This window comes from Trachypithecus francoisi, unplaced genomic scaffold, assembly GCF_009764315.1.
Source record: "Trachypithecus francoisi isolate TF-2019V2 unplaced genomic scaffold, Tfra_2.0 Lachesis_group3, whole genome shotgun sequence".
Taxonomy (NCBI): Eukaryota; Metazoa; Chordata; class Mammalia; order Primates; family Cercopithecidae; genus Trachypithecus; species Trachypithecus francoisi.
Genome location: NW_022681468.1, coordinates 35,276,002 through 35,295,141, shown reverse-complemented (window position 1 = coordinate 35,295,141; position 19,140 = coordinate 35,276,002). Strand labels below are relative to the sequence as shown.

At 45.9% G+C, this 19,140-nt stretch overlaps 1 protein-coding gene across 2 annotated transcripts in view; it reads left to right on the top strand.

Annotated features, from left to right (window-relative positions):
- Positions 1-10,401: 10,401 nt before the first annotated feature.
- Positions 10,402-19,140, top strand: part of SUSD6 (sushi domain containing 6) — a 106,657-nt gene continuing 97,918 nt past the window's right edge. The window contains exon 1 of one of the 2 annotated variants that reach the window (XM_033187597.1): positions 10,402-10,653. The gene's annotated coding sequence lies outside the window, so the exon portion shown is untranslated. Of the gene's footprint in view, positions 10,654-10,902; positions 11,025-19,140 lie in introns of those variants that run through there. The other variant, XM_033187601.1, reaches the window with a different exon arrangement.

The window sequence follows — 19,140 nt, the reverse complement described above, 5'->3', positions numbered from 1 at the left end:
AGGCTTGGTAGGAAAACTAAATGAAGGTCAGGTGGGGGCTGTGGCAAACACAGGTCTCCTGACCATACACATGCAGGACTGATGTTTACAAAGTGATCGATTTTTCAAGAGAAGCAGGAAATCTTCTCATCTTCAAATACTGGCAACTAAATAAAAAATGAAAGCAATGGTCAGGCACAGTGACTCATGCCTGTAATCCCAGCATTTTGGGAGGCCAAGGCAGGTGGATCACCTGAGGTCAGGAGTTCGAGACCAGTCTGGCCAACATGGTGAAACCTCATCTCTACTAAAAATACAAAAATTAGCTGGGCATGGTGGCGAGCGCCTGTAATCCCAGCTACTCGGGAGGCTGAGGCAGGAGAATCGCTTGAACCCAGGAGGCAGAAGTTGCAATGAGCTGATATTGTGCCACTGCACTCCAGTCTGGGTGAAAGAGCGAGACTCCGTCTCAAAATAAATAAATAAACAAAATAATAATAATAAATGAAAGCAAACCACAAAGTAGATCAAACCCTCTGCAGGGGGCTGGAACCCGACAGAGACAATTTGCTGCCTCTGGGCTATGTAAACACTATCGCATTATGTTGTCATTACTTGTGGAGGCCTTTAGATCTCCGCACTCAGAAACTTGAGGGCAGGAGCTGGACAAAGCAGTCCTCAGCACAGACTGCTTTGTGAGCAAATGAATGAACGAATGAATGGCACTGCTACTTGCTGTACGTACAGTTCATCCAGTAGGTTTAAAGTCATGGTTTTAAAGGGCAGTGTCAACCCTAGAGGCTGTTTGGACATCTGTGGGAGCACTTTTGGTGTTAGGACGATGAAGGCACTATTGACATTTAGTGGGTAGGGCCCAGGATGATACAAATAATATCAAGCACTATTTTGTGCTCGTGTGTGCCAACTGCTGTTCTGAGCACTTTATTGAAGTGAATTCATTTCATTTTCACAACAGCCTTATGAAGCAGGTACTGCTGTCACTCCCATTTCACAGACAAGGGGGCATAGTCAGTCTGCAGTAGATAGCCCTGTACCGCACAGAACCATCCTGTGTGCCTATACAAAATCATAGACCCTTGTATGCCTACCACTAGATGTTTCTGTAGGGAAAACAAACAAATAAACAACAACAAAAACCCTGTTATAATGATCAGAATACAACTACAGGAGCTGGGCGTGGTGGCTCACACCTGTAATCCCAGCACTTTGGGAGGCTGAGGCGGGCAGATCACTTGAGGTCAGGAGTTTGAGACCAGCCTGGCTAACATGGCAAAACCCTGTCTCTACTAAAATACAAAAATTAGCCGGTTGTGGTGGAAGGCACCTGTAATCCCGGCTACTCGGGAGGCTGAGGCAGGAGAATCGCTTGAACTCGGGAGGCAGAGGTTGCAGTGAGCCGAGATGGCGCCACTGCACTGCAGCCTGGGCAACAGAGTGAGGCTCCATCTCAAAAAATAAATAAATAAAAATAAATAGTAATAATAATAATACAACTACAGGAAAAATGTGCTTTATTTTTCAGCATTTTACCAAGAGCTGAACATTTCAGAACATAACAGCAACATTGTTGAAGGCATTTGCATCACTAAAATCCCACACCTACATCTGTCTGCATTTATAATTGCTATGACTTGACTCTAGGTGCAAGCGGCCTTTTCTTTTTTATATTATAGTTAGGGCATTGTATTGATTTTAAGTAAACTTTTTATTGAATAACTACATACTTCAAAAAAGTGAACAGATCTTAAGAGTACAGCTCTATTAATTTTTGCAAAATAAACACACCTTCATAACCAGAACACTCTCAGTATCCTGGAAGTCCAACTCATGGTGCCTCCCAGTCACAACTCCTCTAGGTAACTCCTTACTTCTAACACCTGAAATTAATTTTGCCTACCTTTGAACTTGATATAATGGAATCATACAGTGCATGCTTTTTTCATGTCTGGTTTCTTTCAGCCAAAATCATATTTGTGAGATTCATCCATGTTGTGTGAATTGGAAGTTTGTTTGTTTGTTTGTTTTTGAGACAGAGTCTCACTGTCTCCCAGGCTGGAGTGCAGTGGTGCGATCTTGGCTCCCTGCCACCTCTGCCTCCCAGGTTCAAGCAATTCTCCTGCCTCAGCCTCCCGAGTATCTGGGACTACAGGCACCCGCCACCACGCCCCGCTAATTTTTGTATTTTTAGTAGAGACGGGGTTTCACTATGTTGACCAGGCTGGTCTCAAACTCCTGACCTCAAGTGATCTGCCTGCCTTGGCCTCCCAGAATGCTGGGATTACAGGCACGAGCCACTGTGCCCACCGTGCCTGGCAGAAGTTTGTTTGTTTTCATCATGTGGACATACCATATCCATTTGCGTTGTTTCTAGAGTCTGGCCATTATGAATAATGATGCTGTGAACATTCTTGTACATGTCTTTTGGTGAACCTATGTATGCATTTATTTTTTGCAATTATGTGTGTAGGCAGATTATGCTGATTTTCATTTCATGGTAGTGGGATGGGAGTGTCATAAAATACTATCCAAAGGGGGCATAGATTCTAGGGGGATGGTGGAGACCCTCCTGTTGGAAGCAGATGCTTCTGTCCATCGTCCATTTGTCCCACAAGGATTGTCCCAGCTGTCCTGTGCTCTGTGCTGGGAAATGCCACGATTGTACTCTGTGGAGGGAGAGGGTTTCACCATCTTGACCTAAGGTTGGAGGGCAGAGGCTGCATTCTTACTCCCACCACTAGAGGCCAGGCATTCACAAGGGACTGAGGACCAGCGGCCCCCTTCTTCCAGGCAGGCTCCCTCTTAGGTTCCTCTTCCTCCATCTCCCTTGGTAACTGGCGAACATACTCTATTGGGGATATGGAAAGTAAGAAATCTTTATTTTGTTGCCCACGCTGGAATGCAATGGCACTATCCCAGCTCACCGCAACCTCCGCCTCCTAGGTTCAAGTCATTCTCCTGCCTCAGCCTCCTGAGTAGCTGGAATTATAGGCATGTGCTACCATGCCTGGCTAATTTTGTATTTTTAGCAGAGACGGGGTTTCTCCATATTGGTCAGGTTGGTCTAGAACTCCCGAACTCAGGTGATCCGCCCGCCTCGGCCTCCCAAAGTGCTGGGATTACAGGCATGAGCCACTGTGCCCGGCGGGAATCGACATACTTTTGAGGCATCAAACATTTCTCACCTGGTCTGAGGATTCACCTTCCCTGTAAAATGGAGACTACGTGGTCTGGCTGCCTCCTAGAGATACTCCACATGCACCCTGCACCCACTCACCCTGCTGGCTCTGCTGGTGAGCTCAGCTAGCCCTGGGTTCACCTCCTCTACTACTGCTACAGACCCTCGTGCTGGAAGCTTTCAGTTTTCCAGATGTAAATGTTTCACATTTCAATTGTAAATGTTTAGCAACTTGTTCTATAGGTGGGAGCTGATTTATGTTTGGTAATTTCTGTGGTGTAAATACTTCCACTGTATCTGATTTCAAACTATCAATGTGATGTCACTGAATGTGGAGTTGAGAAGAGATGAGAAGTAGCATAATATGATGTACTTCCACCATATAGATATAAGAGACATAAATAAACTTGAAAGCATAGATAAGAGTATAATGTAAGAGGAGGGAGGCAGAAAAAGTAAAAAAAAATACAATGTAGTAAAATAACTAATAATTAGGAAGTGGTAACTTGAGTATTTATTACTTTAACAACTATAATTTAATTTTACATATATATTATTTATTTATTTATTTATTTATTTATTTTTAAGACAGAGTCTTGCTCTGTCACCTAGGCTGGAGCGTAGAGGCGCAATCACAGCTTACTTTAGTCCTGACCTCCCGGGCTCAAGTAATCCTCCCACCTCAGCCTCCTGAGCAGCTGGGACCACAGGCATGTGCCACCGTGCCTGGCTAATTTTTGTATTTTTTGTAGAGAAGAGGTCTCACTCTGTTGCCCAGGCTGGTCTCAAACTTCTGAGCTCAAGTGATCCTCCTGCTTTGGCCTCCCAAAGTGCTGGGATTACAGGCGTGAGCCACTGCTCCTGGCTATAATTTAATTTTTAACAAAGGCTGTGTTTAACAGCTAGCTTACGAAAATCTTGGACATTTTAGAATTGATTCTTGACAGTTCGAGCATTCTTCAGCACACCACTGCAGGTAACCTGCTTTGGTCCCCCTTTAAAAATCACATTGCTTTTTACAGTGCAAATTACAGCTGTATTCCGTAAGAAGCAGGACATGCTACTAGTAACTGTGGCCTTGGCCTCATCTTTAAACTTTATGTACCTCAGTTTCCTTATATGCAAAATGAAGATAATAGTATTAATACCTATTTCAGAGGCTATTGCAGGGATTAAATGAGATCATATACGTGGAGCCACTAGCAGTGTCTGGCAGACAGTACATAATGTATTGGAGCTTTTTTCAGGGGGTTCATTGACATGCCTGGGGGTAAACCTGCACCTTGGGGTCCATCATCAGCACTTTCAAATTACCCTGATTTTGGAGGTATCAGAATACCCTGATTTTGAAGGTCCCTGGCTAGCAAAAAAGAGGGACTGACCCTACTGATCCAGCCAACAAGTCCTAGAGCCAAGACCTTCTGAGGTGTTGTGTCTGCCAGAGCTTCACAGCTCTGTCTTCTCACCATTAAATCACATGAAAATGAACCATCAGGGAGGGAATACAGTGTCCAATGACCAGGAGCAGTGTGTGTGTGTGTGTGTGTGTGTGTGTGTGTGTGTATGTGGGAGGGGTTTGTGGGCTGGCTGTGTCTAGAAAGGCCTCAGGCCCTAGGCTATCCCCAGTCCCTTCCTTCTTCCCTGCATATTGTCTCCCAGAGTCACTGCCCAGCCCTTGGGCAAAGGGCAAAGAGGAGCAGCACGTCATCAGGCTGGTTGGCACCAGGGGTGGGGGGGATTTGGTATTCATTCATCTTCCACTGGGATACCATCTGGGGACATAGCAGGTAGATGCTCCGTTTCTACCTTGGTTTTTCCTTGTGTGAAAAATGGGTCCAACACTTTTACCAGTTAACCTGATCTATGTCAGGGAAAGAATGTTGTCAAAGACATGCTTCAGAAAAGCAGGTGGGGCTAGGTTGCCCTCTTATATGTACCTGCTAATTGGGCAGCCTCAAGTGCACATTTTCTAGGGCTAGGGTCAGAGTTGGAGTGGATAGGGAATCATAGCTGCTGCTGTGAATAGCCTAGATCTAAGCCCTGAACTATGACCTCTACAAAGCTCCCTCCGACCAGTGGCCGGCAGGGATTGCGTCACCAAGCCTGGCTCTCACAGGCTCCTGACAAGCTCCAAGAAGGGTTGCCCCTGTTGATGGTGCAGGCTCACAAATTCAGATAACCACCTGAGCCCAGATATTCCTCGTCTGGAGTGGGAGTTGCTTCTCAGTTCCTGTTGGCCTAGCCTTGTACAACCCACCCATTTTGGACTCTGACATTCTGCGGTGAGGGTGGGCTGAATACTTCCACCTCCTCTGGGGTCAAATGGGTTTACTTTCACAGGGCTTTGAAGGCTGCCCAAGGAATCTTGAATCAAAACATGAAACTCATGCTAATTTCTATATGAGATCAGACAAGCTAGTGACATTTCCATGCCTCAACTTCCTTATAGGTAAAACTGGGGAAAATAATGTCTCTTCATTTTATGGGGATGTTGTAAAAAAAACTAGCTGGTACGCAAAAAAAGCACTTTTTTAAAAAGCAAGAGATATATGAGGACAATTTCAGTCTTTATTTGCTATTTTTATTGGGGGTGGGAGGAACCACATGGTTTATTTGGAAAAGTGTGACCTTTGGAACAGACAAACAAGAATGAATTCTGGTTTTGCAACATACATACTATGTGGTTTTGATATGTCAAAAAAAAAATCTCCCTAAGCCTTGCTTGTAAAATGGTGTTAATGATAATTAACTTGGAGGACTGTTGCCAAAATTGAGGTTACACATAAAGTCCCTACCAAGCACCTGACACACAGTAGGTGCTTTGTAAATAGTAGCTGTCATAACTACTATTGTAATAACCATAGCAACTGAGATTCCATGTACTTATTCTGAACCTTTTCTCTCACTTTCAGAGAGCCAAACTCCTTTGCCTACAAGCAGTAAAGGCACACACCCCTTGTTAGATTCCTGGGAGATGAAAGGAATACCATGCCTCCTGACTCTTATCATAGGAATGACTACCTCATCCTGATTGGCCCAGGACTGTCCTAATTTTGGCACTGGAAGTCCCACGTGCCAGGAATCCCCTTAGTCCCAGGCAAACCGGGATGGCTGGCTATTCTACTCACCACCAACTGGGACTAATCTAACCCCCATGCCATTTTCCAGCACCTAGATTTAGAGCAGAGTATTAAGATTTGCGCTGGAAATTGGCCGGGTGTGGTGGCTCACGCCTGTAATCCTAGCACTTTGGGAGGCAGAAGCAGGCTGATCACTGAGGTCAGGAGTTTGAGACCAGCCTGGCAACATGGTGAAACCCCATCTCTACTAAAAATACAAAAATTCGCTGGGCGTGGTGGCACGCCCAGCTACTCGGACTACTCCTGAGTAGTCCCAGCTACTCGGGAGACTGAGACAGGAGAATCCCCTGAACCCAGGAGGCAGAGGTTGCAGTGAGCTCAGATCACACCACTGCATTCCAGCCTGGGCTATAGAGCAAGACTCTGTCCAAAAAAACAAAACAAAACAAAACAAAAAAAGATTTATGCTGGAAATCTGGAAGGACCCAGAAATATTAGTTCAAAGAGCCATCTTAAGTCCTTTTAGAATAAGGCAGGGTCCGAATTAAAAAGTGAAAATAAAAAATTAGCTCTGGTTTAAAATTCATTATGTTGGGTGGAAGAAACAAAAAATCAATTATAAAGGCCACATATTTGTATGATTCCATTTATAGGGAGCGCTCAGAATAGGCAAATCTATAGAGACAGAAAGTAGATTGTTGGTTGCCTAGGGAGGGAGGCAGGGAAGGTGGTAGGGAGGGAGGAAATGGGTAGTGACTGCTAATGGGTATGGGAGTTTTTTTAGGGTCATGAAAATGTTCTAAAATATTGTACAACTCTGTAAATATACTAAAAACCATTGAATTGTTCACTCTAAATGTACAATTGTACATGTACAAATTTGTACAATTTGTAAAGTTATACAAAATAAATATACAAATTTAAACTGTAACTTGCTGGTATGTGAATATCTCAATAAAGCTGTTAATTAATTTATTTATTTGAGACATAGTCTCACTCTGAAGCCCAGGCTGGAGTGCAGTGGCGCAATCTTGGCTCATTGCAGCCTCTGCCTCCCAGGTTCAAGCAATTCTTTTGACTAGCCTCCCACATAGCTGGGATTACAGGCATGCACCACCATGTCTGGCTAATTTTTGTATTTTTAGTAGAGATGAGGTTTTGCCATGTTGGTCAGGCTGGTCTTGAACTCCTAGCCTCAAATGATCGGCCTGCCTCAGGTTCCCAAAATGCTGGGATTCCAGGTGTGAGAAAGCTGTTAAATTTTTTAAAAAATCTTAAAAAAATTTTAAACAATTTTATTTGTAAAAATCTATGATCCCTCCCACTTGAGAATGTCTAAGTCTAAATTATTCTTAACCTTCATCTTGTGAGATCTTTTCAATGACAGAAAGATGATATTCACCCCAGACCAGGAAGTACCATTCCATGTTGTGGGTGAGAAGAGCAAGGGCTATGTGTAGAATGTAACAGGGGCTTTTGGTCAGTTCAACAGAGGAGGCCAGTGGAACTTCAGATGGGAGAGGAAGAGCAGACAGGAAAGGCTGGTGAGCTGGCGTTTATAAAGGGAGGAGACTTGACCCTGATTCTGGCAATTCAAAGCAGAAGGAAATGGATGCTAATCCCAGCTGTAATCCCAGCTACTCGGGAGACTGAGGCAGGAGAATCCCTGAACCCAGGAGGCAGAGGTTGCCGTGAACTCAGATCATGCTACTGCACTCCAGCCTGGGCGACAGAGCAAGACTCCGTTAAAATACATACATACATACATACATATTTAAAATGTTTAAAATTTTAAATTTAATACTATTCTGTGGCACTTTGGGGCTCAACCAAAGTGCCACAGAAAAGTAGAAGCAGCAGCTTTGGGAAGATTCTGAAGGGTAAGTGGAGAAGGCCTTCAAGAATGAGGAAACAGCATGGGCACCTGGTTTGTGACTGAGATGTGACAGGAATGGCTTGTTAGACACCAGCACGTGGTATGGGGAGGCTGGAGTGGGGTGTGTGGAGGGATGGAGAGCATTTGGGCCCAATTGTGGAGAGCACAGGATACTACAGTCCTTGCTGATGAGTTTGAGTTCATTCTGTGGACCCTGAAGGTCTGGGAGAGGATTTTTGTTTTTTTGTTTTTTTTGAGACAGTCTCACTCTCTCACCCAGGCTGGAGTGCAATGGCACGATCTAGGCTCACTGCAACCTCTGCTTCCTGAGTTCAAGCGATTCTCTTGCCTCAGACTCTCGAGTAGCTGAGATTACAGGCATGTGCCACCATGCCTGGCTAATTTTTGTATTTTTAGTAGAGAAGGGGTTTCACCATGTTGTCCAGGCTGGTCTCAAACTCCTGACTTCGTGATCCGCCCGCCTTGGCCTCCCAAAGTGTCGGGATTACAGGCATGAGCCACCATGCCTGGCTGAGGATTTTTGGGTAGTGATGGACAGATCTGCATAGGGTCTCATAAGGGATTTTATAAGGTGGCAGTTCTTGCATGAAGTTACTGAGCCTCTTAGTGGCCAAAATGACTTCAGTGCACAGCCAAGGGCTCAGTTACCTCGGCAGTTGATCTGACCTGAACCATCCATGCCTGCTTTCTTCCCTTTCTTCTCTTTTTCTCCTTCTCTCCATTCGTCTTCTCCAATTCTTCCTCCATCCCTTTCCCTTGCTTCCTTCCTTCCCTCCTTGTCCCCTCCCTGAGCCTTGGGTCTGCCTGGCGTGTTCCTGCTGCCCACACTGATTTGGTTGCGCTCTGCTGCAGACCCAGGTAGTTCTGAAGTTTACTTTTCAATCTTCTAGTGGTCTGGGCAGTGTGGCCCCAAATGAGCAGGAAGGGAGGGGTGCCCATCTTCTCTAATGAGTGTGGACCTAAGAAGGCAAGGATGAAAGAAGGCAGAACAAGGATAGGCTTATGAAAAAGGCGTTTTAGCAACAAGCCACAGGTTGCTGTGGGGCCCAGAAGGGAAGGGTTCTTTTGGGGATGGGTCTGTGTGCATGGGGAGGAGCATCCTGTTTATTTGGTTCAAGCTACTTCACAAGGACATGCCCTGTTAATTCACAGCAATTTTCCTGAAAGCCTACTAGAACTAGGCCTGGTGAGAGGCCCTGAGAAGGTGTATCCTTTTGTCCAAGAGCATCTGGGAGAAGAGGCCTGCCTGACCCAAGCTGCAGCAAAGACACAAGTCTGTAGGTCCAGATGTGAACTCTACCACTGATTTACAAGTAGGAGTTCCTTAACATTTATTTAGGACCTCTGAGACCTACACGGTGCAAGGTCCTGGGGCACAAAGATAAAAAGCCAGTCTTCCCCATCAAGGCGCCAGGGGCCCTGTAAACACATAAACCGAGAACACACTGCATGAGAGATCACCAATAAACGATGTAGCCATACAGTGCACAAACTGCCCACTCAGTATGTGCTAGAAAATAGCCCCAGGAGGCAAGGCCCAAGAGGGGAAATACAGTTAGGAATGTGGCAGGCTTCTAACCTGGGCTCTGCCAGTCGTGCCTCTGAACTGCGGTTTTCTCAACCTCGAGATCCCTTGTGTGCTTTTAGCATGCTGAAGGATCACTCACTTCGGAATGCTAGTGAAAATACAGATTCCCAAGTCCGACCCCACTGAACCACAATGGCTGGAGGTGGGGCCCCGAATCTGCATTTTCACCCCCACCCACCCCCCGGGCAGCTTTAATGTTGGCAGGCTATGAACCAGTTTGGAGTACTGCTTAACAGGGAGATAATAACCTGCTTCAGAGATAGGTCAGACGAGCAATTCAACAGCTAACAAGGCAACATGCGTCAAAAGCCTTGTAAACCTGACAGCAGTACAATTCTTTTCAAATAATAGTAATTCAATAATGCAAATAATAATAGTGAACGAACTGGAGAGCGCACTGCAAACGCCGCACAGTCCAGCTGAGTCGGTGCCACCGCCCCATCCACTCCGGCGCAGAGAGACTGTCCCTTTAAGGACCCCCCACTTCCCCAACCGCGTCGCTTCTCCCGTGGGTACCTGGCCCGGCCTGCGGCGCGTGCGTGCGGGGCCTCCCGGGGGGGCGGTCGCGGCGGCGCGACGCCGGCGCGACGCCGTCGCTGTTGCGTGCGCGCCTGGCCCCGCCCCTTCCCCGCCCCGTCCCCTCCGCGGGGCCTCCCCCGCCCGCGCGGTACAGCTGGGTTAGTGACGCGGGCGCTGCAGCCGCCGCTAGCGCCGAGTTCTATTCTCCCAAGCCGGCGACCGCCCCGCCGCCTCCCTCCCTCCCGCCCGCTTCCTCTGCCCACCGCGCCGGCCAGAGCGAGCTAGACAAGGGCACGCGGGGCCTCGCCTAGACCCGAGAAGGCTGCGGGCGCGCGCAAGCGGCGGCGTGGAAGCGGTGAGCGCCCCCATCCCGGAGGTCTCCGCCGGCTCCCGGGTGAGTTGTCACCGCGGGCGGGGGGCGGCGGGGCCGGCATTGTGCCACCGACGCTCCCGGCCGGCTGTCAGGGGCGCGGGACCAGCGCGCACCGCCCAGGAGTGACGCTGGCCGGAGCCCGGGCCGGCTTCGGCGGCTCCCCTCTCTTCTCTGCGCCGGCCCGCTGTCACCCGGCGGCGAACCGCGCCGCTGGGAGTCCCGCGCTGGCGTGGCGCGGCCGGCGGGCCGGCAGTGGGGGCTGCGCGGCCAGGGGGACCGGCGGCTGGTTTGCGGCCGGGAACTTAGTGACCTGCGGTCCGGGGCGCGCCGTCCCGCGTCGCTGCCGGAGCAGCGCTGGCAGAGCCAGACGCCGTGCCGGTGGTGCAGAGGAGGTAGGCAGAGGCCCTCTGTGCCACTGTCATTACTGCCCTCAGCCCAGCAAAGCTGCGGGGCTTACGCTGGGGCAGGCAGGGCTGGGTTAGAGAAGGTGGATTTCCTGAGGAAATCTCAGAGCCAGCCTGTGCGCTCCGCAGCATTCGGGAGTCCCTGCGCCTCGGCTGCTCTTTAATCTCAAAAACGTCTCTTATTAACCAGGCTAAACTCCCCGAAACCAGCTCTTTTCTTTCAAAAAGTAGGCACGTACATAATTTCCTTTTTTACGCTTGGTTTTGAGACCCCAGCTATGAGTGTGGATCTGACTCTCCCTCATGGGAGTCGTGGCTGGGGAGCTGCTGAAGTGGAGAAAAGTTACTCTGGACGAATTTAGGAGCAGGAGGGGGAGGTGGTTATGCGGACAGCAAGACCCAGGAGCAAAGAGGCGTCAAAATAGTCTTGGTCTGGTTAAAGAGAAGTTGGCGTCTGGGCAAAGAGGCCTAAAGCTGTTGTTCCCACAGAATTTTCTTTCGGTGGCAGGCGACATGCTGGGCTTTGTTGCTCTTGCTAACTGGGCTCCTGTGTGCTCTTCCAGAGGTGCAGTAAGATTACTCGGTTCAATTAGGCCTAGGGATTTACCCCCTTTTTTGATCTACAGAGATGGGAAGTGTGGCTTTCCACCCTTCACAGTAGTTAATTCATTTCTTGCTGTTTTCGTTCCTCTCGTGTTAAAAAAATACATAGGAGTTACGCGCACACACCTTTTCTGTTTTGGGAATTCCACACCCAAATTGTCACCATCTAGTGGAGGCTAGTAGAGACATGTGCTTGGCACTGACTTCTGAGTTCTCTGGGCTTTATGTTTTTAGCTAGAAGCATATTCAACCAGAAATTAAAATTTTCCTGGAGTTGGGTGAGGTATTTCTGCATCTCAGGAAAGAAGGTATTTAATTAAGCAGCAATGATATGGAAAGGTTCTTGAGGACTTACTGAGTACCAAGCTTTGTGCTAAGGGCTTTACTTTTTTGAACTTATTTAATAAACAACAGACTTTTGAGGTAGATATTATTATCCCCATTCTTCTAGTTGTAGACCCAAACCAAACAAGTTAAATAACTCGCCTGTGTCAGATAGGTATCTCATGGTGGAGCCCACAGTCTGAACTACTAGATTATACTGCTGGTTTCTGGTTTGTTTACCTTTTGGTAAAATTGAACCTGGAGTCTTTCTAAAACCTTCTGAAAGCACTGCTGCTTCAGGCTGTTTCTCAGATCAGGAGCATTCTAAACTCTTTCTCCAGGGTACACACTTACGGTATGTTTGCATAAGAGTCATTTGTTCATTCTTTCATTCAGTACTCCCAAGTATTTATGGGATACAGAATGTATGCCAGGCACTGTGCTATGTATTGCAGGTACTGCATTGAATAAGTCAGAATCCAGCTCTCATGGACTCACAGCCTTTAAGTCAATTTGTTTTGGTTTATGTTGTTAGTTTTCATTGTTGGCCATTTGCTGCTGAAAGAACTTCTGCCCAGCGAGTTAAACAGGACAGTATTGGTATGAGTCCTGATAGATAGGACTTCCTGTCTATAGAGTAATTTTTTGGATATTGTAGTAGAAATGGCATATGAAACAAATCCTCACTTACACCTAGATAGAGCCAGGTGCCAGGATGCTCACTGTTTCAACACCTGAGAGCAAATCCACTGTCAAATGGCTGAGTTTGACTTCTTTCGCTGAAGCCTGCCTTCTGAAAGCCCAGAATTTGGTGAGATAGAAGAGGAAGAAGGGTGGAATGAGGTGTTACAGATGCAGGCTGGCAGATAAAGAGATCTCAGCACTTTGTCTGTTTTCCTGGCCAGTCTCTGAGGTGTGATGATTGAACTTGTGTTCTTTTTTATTTTTTTGAGATAGAGTCTCACTCTGTCACCCAGGCTGGAGTGCAGTGGTGCAATCTCGGCTCACTGCTACCTTCGCCTCCCAGGTTCAAACGATTCTCTGCCTCAGCCTCCTGAGCAGCTGGGACTACAGGTGCATGCCATCACGCCTGGCTAATTTTTGTATTTTTAGTAGAGACAGGGTTTTACCATGTTGGCCAGAGACAGGGTTTTACCATGTTGGCCAGGCTGGTCTCAAACTCCTGACCTCAGGTGATCCGCCCATCTTGGCCTCCCAAAGTGCTGGGATTACAGGAGTGAACCACCGCGTGCGGCCTGAGCTTGTGTTCTTATGTAATGGTGCATCTCTCAGTAGGGGATATCCTCCTTTGCTCTTTTGCTGGGGCAGCAATTCCTGCGGCAGCCTTCCCTCTACATACACACACACACCCCTTCCAAAAGGTAATAATTCACCTGGTTGCATAACCTGGTTGCTTAAAAGTTAGAACTTCTTTCAAGTTTGTTGCTACAAAGCATTGTTTCACTCCCTCCCTGCTTGTCCGTTTCCCACATAAAAACTTGACTTTTGCTTCAAATATTTATTTTCTTCTGCCCTTTTTTCATATCCTTAGCTCTTCTGACAACCACATTACTACTGGTATCATTTGTGGGCTGGGAGAAATACAGCATCTTTAAAAAAAAAAAAAAGTGAGGTACATACTCTTCCTCATTTCAGTACCAAACAAGTGAACTGTGGAGAATGAAGCAGAACCACTTGCCAGCAGAGAGGGAAGGCCAGAGGGCACACATGGTTGTCTTTCCCCTCTAGTTCCCCATTTACTAAGAGTTCACACTTGCAGGCCCGAACGTCAGCAGATCCACTGGGCCCAGGTTGTATAATTGCCATACATGAAGTGAGTTATTATTAAGCTCCTGAATTGACATGCTGTCTCCTAGTTGAAGCTGACAAGCAGGATTTATTTTCCCTCTTTCTGTCTGGACACTATGGAAGTCTTGTTAGAGGGTGTTCGCTCAAGCAGTAGGAGAAAGATCAGAAGGAGCCAATAGAGGAAGGAACCCCATGTCTTGTCTTTTTTTCAACTTTGAGAGCAAACATTGCTTTGTTGCAGACTTGAATGTTGAGGATTAGGACATTTGGTTAAGGGTAAGCTTTGGGACAAATGCAAAACTAGGGGAAATAGAGACTTTCCCCAGGTTTCTCACGAGCTCCATACTACTCAGGAACCTTTGGGTGGACTGTCCTTGTGCATGAAGCTCTGTTCACTCCACCCCTGGCTTGGATTCAAGGCAACAGCCATTGTGTGTCCCTTGGATGAGTGTAAGTTTGTGTTTCTGTGTAAGAACCTTTTATCTTAAAAAGTACAAGTTCTGGGGAAAGAGGTACCTCTTACAAGGCTTAGGTTTTCGCGGCAGAGCCTGTTAGGCACCTGTGTTCTTCTCGTGCTTGTGTGTCTGCGATGGTGTCCTTTTTCTTGCCTTTTTAGTTTTTTTTTGGCCTAGAAACCAGCAGGGTTCCTCCATTTGCTCTCTCGTCCTCTGGTTCTTACTTGAGTGTGGAAGTCGCTCTGCTGGTGGACCTTGCAGTTGCACTGAGCTGGGTCACTTCAGCCATGAAAGGCCAACTGTGCTACTATCAAGGCTTGGGACAGTTAAGCATCTGTGAAGGTACTGGATACAGCGACAGCAGGAAGTGCAGCAGTGAGAACTGAAACTAATTTCACAGACTGTGGTGTTGCCTGTGATGTAGTCTCCCTCCCTGGCTCTTGTATCTCAAAAAGGGAAAATAACCACCCTTGAAACATCTGAAGGCTGCGTGCCAAGAATTCACACAGTACTCCTGAAACAGGATATTACTGAAGCATTTTTCTCAAACAGAAACAGATGTAGTTCCCTGTTACTGTCGCCAGTGTTAGTAGATCCTTGAAATTACCTGATAGCATTGTGCCCTTAAATGTACTCCCCCCTCCTACACACATACACAAGTGTTTTATTTTATTTTATTTTATTTTAAGTTTTGTTATTTTATTTTATTTTATTTTATTTTTTTTTTTTTGAGACGGAGTCTCGCTCTGTCACCCAAGCTGGAGTGCACTGGCCAGATCTCAGCTCACTGCAAGCTCCGCCTCCTGGGTTCACGCCATTCTCCTGCCTCAGCCTCCTGAGTAGCTGGGACTACAGGCGCCCGCCACCTCGCCCGGCTAGTTTTTTGTATTTTTTAGTAGAGACGGGGTTTCACCGTGTTAGCCAGGATGGTCTCGATCTCCTGACCTCGTGATCCGCCCGCCTCGGCCTCCCAAAGTGCTGGGATTACAGGCTTGAGCCACCGCGCCCGGCCATGTTATTTTATTTTTTGGCAAAGCCTCCTTGCTTGGTTTGAGGCAAGTTGGCCTGGGATTCCTGATGACAGTAATAGATTCTCAGTGGGTTCGCAGACGGCAGAGGTGGTGACTGACAATTCTTTATTACTCAGAAGAGGATTTTCTCTGATGAAAAATGATTCAGGATTCTGCAGTTGGAGATTGGATACAAAATCTCAGAGAAGAGACACAAATAGAGATCTTTCCCAGCCTCCCCTTTCTTGCCACCCTTTGTAGAGTAGAGGGAATGTCTAATCTTTCCAAGTCCAACCTGCTGCTGCCAGCAGTGACTTTCCTTCACCCACAGAAATTTAAGATTAGAGTGTGGAGTTGCCCTTTATGTAAACTGTCCTTGAAATTTTCTTTGGCTAGACTAGGCTTCAGCTTCTGACAAAGACAGTAAAATGAAACTGGCTTCTGGGAATGGCATAAGAGCCTGTTTATCCAATTTTTCCTTTAGATTATTCTTGGTTGAGCTCAACAAACTAAGTGGACGGATGGAGGCTTGTAAAAGGTAACTGCAAAAAGGGAAAAAGGTGATTTTACTTAATTTCCTTTTTAAATTATAGCAGTCTATGCAAACTGTTTGAAGGAAGACAGAGATGTTTTTTGGTAGGGAAGCACAAGATTACAGATAGCTTGGAAAATAAAAGGGGAAAAAAATCAGCATGATTCTACCACCCTAATATAAACATAATGTGTATTCTGTTTTTTCCATCTTCAGCTGGTAGTACCTTCAGCTTTGTATTTTTTTCACTTAGCTTTTTTTTTTAACACGTCATAAAATTCACACATTTAAAGTACAATTCAGTAGTTTTTAGTATATTTACAGAGTTGTACATCTATCACCATAACCTAATTTTGGAACATTTTCATCACCCCAAAAAGTCACTCCCTATTTCTCTACGATCCCATCTAGCCCTACGCAACCATTCATCTTTCTCTCTCTATAGGTTTGCCTATTTGGACATTTCATATAGCTGGAATCATATGATATGTGGTCTTTAATAACTGGCTTCTTTCACTTAGCATAATGTTTTTGAGGCTTATTCATGTTTTAGCATTATCAGTACTTTATTCCATTTTATTGCTGAATGCTTTCTGTTGTATTGATATACCACATTTTGTTTATCCATTCATAACCTGATGGACAGTTGGGTTGTTTCTGTTTTTTGGTTATGAATAATTTTGCAGTATTGCTAAGAACATGTGTGTATAAGTTTTTCTGTGGGTATATGTTTTCATTTCTCAAGGAGATATCTTTAAAGCTGCATCCATCCATATCTCTACTTTGAGGTTAACATTCTACTAGGTTATGCAGTTTGTTTGAGGAAGAACAGTGTTATAGTAAACTCTTGGCCCTACTGTGGTGTTGTGGATATTGCCCTGGATCAAGAAAAGGTGCCACCAAAAAAATTCCAAAACCCAAAAACAAAAAGAGAGAATCCTGTTTTTAAGTTTGAACTCTCCAGTAGCATTGTTTCCAAATATTTGGTGCAAAACTTTAACCATTGGTGAGAGTTGACAGACGCAGTAGTGCCTAAATTCAATGCATATGTACTGCTGCTTTAAAAAAAAATAAAGAGGATTTTCAACGCGAAGCCTCGGCTCTAAATCTCATCTTTGTGTTTTATAGAGAGAACTTTACCATGAACCCCTAAAGCCTTCCTTATCAAATGTGATTTATAGTTCTCAGAAGCTTTTCCTTTTCTTGTGAAAAATTCCATGCCAGGGTTCTGTGCACCAGCTCAGAGGCTTCTGCTAGGTTGGGGAGTGGAATGCTTATTGACTAGAGAGCCAGCCAGCAAGATAGGGAAGAGGGAGAGGGGCTGTGAGTGCCCTGAAAATGTAGATCCAAGAAAGAGTGCTCTTTAGAGCAGCTGCCACAGGGCTTTTCCAGGTGGATCTCAGGTGTAACCTGAGGTTAAAAACAGATCATGCCAGACACAAAAAGGAGCAGATGGTGCTGCTTGGAGTGTCATTTCCTCTACAGGATGTGTCCCTGGGTGGTTTTACATCATGCCAACCATATTAATGAAATAATGCAACAGAATGTCTCCTTTTGCCCTTGTTCTAATTGGAACCACAGGTTGAGTTTCCCTAATCTGAAATATGAAGTGCTCCAAAATCTTAAACTTTTTGAGCACCCACATGATGGAAAATTCCACACCTGACCTCATGTTTTGGGTCACAGTCAAAACTACCTTCAGGCTGTGCGTATTAGGTGTATATGAAATATAAATGGATTTTGTGTTTAGACTGGGGTCCCATCTCTGAGATACCTGATTGTATATATGCAAATATTCCAAAATCTAAAATATTTGTGATCCCAAGCATTTCTGATAAGGGACACTCAGCCTGTACTAGCACTTGTGACCAGCTAGTCTTGCTTTCAATAGCTAGTCTTGCTTTCCCTGTTCCTAGATCCCCAGTAAAAGCTCTTGAAAGTGTGCATATGCAGGCTACCTAGTGATTTAACAGAGGATCAAGATAGTTACACTGCAGAGAAACAGGAGGGATAGGGCACATGCCCTTTGTCCAGCAAGACAGACAAAAACTAGGAACTTGAACTCTCTTCTCTGGTTTCCTGGATCTGGAGCCAAGGCCAAGGATCAGTTCTTCTAGAAAGTTTCCTCCTGTGTATGTGTAAATGTGTGTGAATGCAGCTGTAACTTCTCTGCCAAAATTCATTGCCAAAAATTTTGTGATTTGGAGCAGGACCTACCTGTTAATGCAAATTTGATTCCCAAATCCTAAGAGTTTCCAAAGGTTGAGTGAAGTGAGACGAGACTCGTAGTTGAAGATCCAGATTTTTCACTGTTGGTATCTAGATGCTACCAAAACTCCCTGCACGACAAAGTATATGAAGAGAGACTCTAGGCTCATGAAATGTTAGAGTTGGAAAAATGGGACTTTGGGGTTCTTCTTGTTCTACTTCCTCATTTTAAAGAAATGCAAATGGGAAATGGATGCTCAGAGCTGACTTGCCTGAGAGGTGAAAGGGCTAGTGGAGAAGCCAAGGCCCCTGATTCCTAGTCTAGTGCTTTTCTCTCCCGGTGTGATCACCTGTTTGTTTCTCCCCCTCCTTTGGGCCTGGACCAGGAATGGGGATTGGGAGTCCAGCAGGGTGTCATGGTTCATATTTTTGGGAACAAATTCAAGTTACTTCTGTGATTGTAGTTTTGAATCTAATAGTGAAATTACAAAGGAAATGAGTCTTGAAGTCCAATTCTTCTGAAAGAAAACTGTTCTTAAAATGGGTGCAGAGCCCTCAGGGCTGCTCTGCCTATGGAGTAACCATTCTTTATTCCTTTACTTTCTTAATAAACTTGCTTTCACTTTAAAAAATTGTTGTAGTTGTGTTTAGACTGGGCCTGCTTAACTTTTAAATTTCTGTGCTGTGTATCTTTGCCATTCAAAAATGCCACCTGGCCTGGTACGATGGCTCACACCTGTAATCCCAGCACTTTGGGAGGCTGAGGTGGGACAATTGCTCAAGACCAGTTCAGGACTAGCCTGGGCAACATAATGAGAGTCCACATCTCTACAGAAAAAAAAAAAAAAAAATTAAAAATTAGCTGGGCATGGTGGCACACACCTGTAGTCCCAGCTACTTGGGAAGCTGGAGTTGGGGGATCACTTGAGCTTGGGAAGTCAAAGCTGCAATGAGCTATGATGGTGCCACTGTACTCCAGCCTGGTGACACAGTTGAGACCCTGTCTCAAAAAAAAAAAAAAAAACCCACCTGACCCCAGGCCAATGGGTGTGTTCTCTGTCTGGGAGAACTGATCCTGCCCCCACACCCCATTAACCGACCAAACCCTTCAGAGCTGTGTCTCGACTTCCTTGAACTTATGGTATGTGAAATCAGCTACCCAC